Raw genomic sequence first — 2,775 nt, forward strand, 5'->3', positions numbered from 1 at the left:
TCTGTTCGGAATTGAATTTCTCCGAACGTCAGAATTTTCAGATTTGGCGCCGAACATCTTATAGACCATTGATTTTGAAACATGAATCCTATAGCAATGAGATCACCCATGCCAGCCTTTTCCTTTCGTTCGGTACACAAGTAAGTCGCCCCGAACGTTCTTCTATTTGTCTCACCCACCCGACATACCTTATCCGATGGCTCTCACCACACTGGGGGGAAGGAGAAGAGGTGCGGCGAGCACGTCAGCTCTCTGACGGCCGGGAAAGAACAAAATTCTTGCTCAATTGGATAAAGATAATCTTGTTCCTGCTACCGAAATTGAAACTCGTAGTGGTAATAGAATGTAGGACCACAAAGGACATCCATGGTATGAGAAAGAACAAGCTGCGAAGAGAAGAGAACAGAGAGTCAGAGCCAAACCCAAGAAGACAAATAACTTCTCTTTCGGGAAGAAGAACAGGAAGGACATGTCCACCAAGATGCACGAGATAATGAAGTAGAAAAAGCGACTGACAGAGAAGTTGTCCCCGACGCAAAAACTGTCGATGGTGATAGTAATGAAGAAGAAGCAGCACCAGAAGTTGATAGAACCGAAGAACCAAGAGTGGAGAAAAATACCAGACCACCCTATCCAACCAGGGGAGAAAACAGTCAGACTTCGAGAAATTAAGATAAAGGTAAAAAGAAAGGGAAAGGAAAACAGAGGGGTAAAACAAAGAAAACACATCCTTCCCTTAAAGTTGTCAGACCACCTTTAAATGATGCACTCTATTCATCCTTCTTACAAGCTATCGCGAATCTCAGAGTTCCTTTGCATGTGATAGATATATTGAAGATTCCCACTTTTGCTAAGTTCGTGCGTGATATTATTAACAATAAAAGGAGTTTGAATCTTAAGGAACAAGTGGCTATGATAACGAAATATCCATGTGATGAGATGGTACTGGCAAAATTTGCAGACCCAGGTATAACCTTGCAAATGGCAGATAAGTCTACAAAGAAGCCAATAGGAGTGGCCGAAGACGTGCTACTGATATTAGATGGGCATATCAACGTGCTAGCTTTATTGTATATTAATATGCCAGGAGATGAAAAATTATCTACTATTCTCGGAAGGCCATTTTTTAAAACCGCATGTGCAGTTGGGGACTGTGCAGAAGGGAAAGTAACCTTTCGAACTTATGACTAAGAAATTGTAAGACACTTTCCGTAGAAGCCCGAAGGTAAGGAGAAGTATATTTGTTACCCCCTCCATTCTGGTTTATTGGCTCATCTCGTATCTAGTGTCAAACTTTGCCCAGGAAATTAACAAATAAAATATAAATTATTTGTCACAAAAAATATATGGTGGGAATCATCTTTTAAATACAAATTTAATGGTATACTTTTTGTAGCATATATTACCTCTATCCGAAAATACTTGTCTTAGATTTGTCTAGATATAGATGCCTCTAACACTAAAATGTGACTAGATACATTTGTATTTAGACAAAGTTCAGACAAGAATTTTAGGACAGAGAGAGTAGATAACAGATTGTTGGTTATATAGATTGTCAAAGTTTGACAGAAAGTACTAAGGGCATGTACAATAGTTGATAAGATAGTCTTATCTTAAGTCTTGCGTGTAATTTGGAAATGGCAACAATACATGTCTACAATGGGTCATCTCTTAGTCTTATCTTCAATAACTAGCTATTCCTAAAAACATGGTGAGACATATTATGCTAAGAGATCATCTCATGACTTCTCTTAAATAAGAGAAGACAAACTTTTTCTTATTATTTCTCTCTCCTCCACCTCATGATTTATCATACGTGACATTGGCAAGATAGAACCATTGTACATATGTCGTAAGGGCCCCTATAAGGGAGTACCTAGAACTCATCTAGATGAGATATAATTTGGTCTCATTCACTTTGAAAACAAGAACAGACACAACCCACGTCAGCACACACGCATCTTATAGCATCACATCCAATGACTATAAAAGATAAATGAGACCAAATTATATCTCATCTACATGAGTTCTAGCAAAACTACCCCTATAAACCAGGACGAAGACAGTATACCGTTAGTCCCAAAAAATTCATTTACATGTCCCACTACTATTGGTCACTGCTTTGGCGTTTGCTTGCAACCGTAACATACTAGTACCACATATACTGATAACTGATTAACTCAGAATTATTCTGGACCTACCTACTCATGGGGAAAGAAGGACCAAACATGATGAACGGCCGGAACATGACGTCGTCGCCGGCGGCGAAGCAATGCAAGCCTATTATATGCGCGCCCTGAATGAGGGTGAGAATGACACGTCAAAACTTCGGGAGTAGACACTGAATAACATATTAGCAGCAGCCGACGAATGTCCCTGGCTGGCTTGGATTGCCTGGAATATTCTGTCACAAAAGGCCCATGCATGCAATGAATTATATACTCCGATGTGCTCGTTCAACTTCAGCTTTCACAAAATATTCTCTCACAGAAGACCATGCATGCTCGACGACGGCTGAAAACAAATTGACACAGTCAACGGACCAGTTCCTCGGCCTCATCAATTCTTTCAATAATTTTGCATTGAATCCATCAACACAACTGGCTAGCTGCAAGCTTTTACGTACGTACTTGTGCCGCCTGCATATATACACGCATCGGCACTTGAGAGTTGAGACCAAGCACCGGAAGCTAGCTAGCGTTGCATGCATTAACACACGGTCACACACTGCTACCACAGCCACGAATCTCAGGTGATCACCGAATCAAGCAAGCG

Source organism: Triticum dicoccoides, chromosome 3B (genome assembly GCF_002162155.2).
Source record: "Triticum dicoccoides isolate Atlit2015 ecotype Zavitan chromosome 3B, WEW_v2.0, whole genome shotgun sequence".
In the NCBI taxonomy this organism is placed as follows: domain Eukaryota; kingdom Viridiplantae; phylum Streptophyta; class Magnoliopsida; order Poales; family Poaceae; genus Triticum; species Triticum dicoccoides.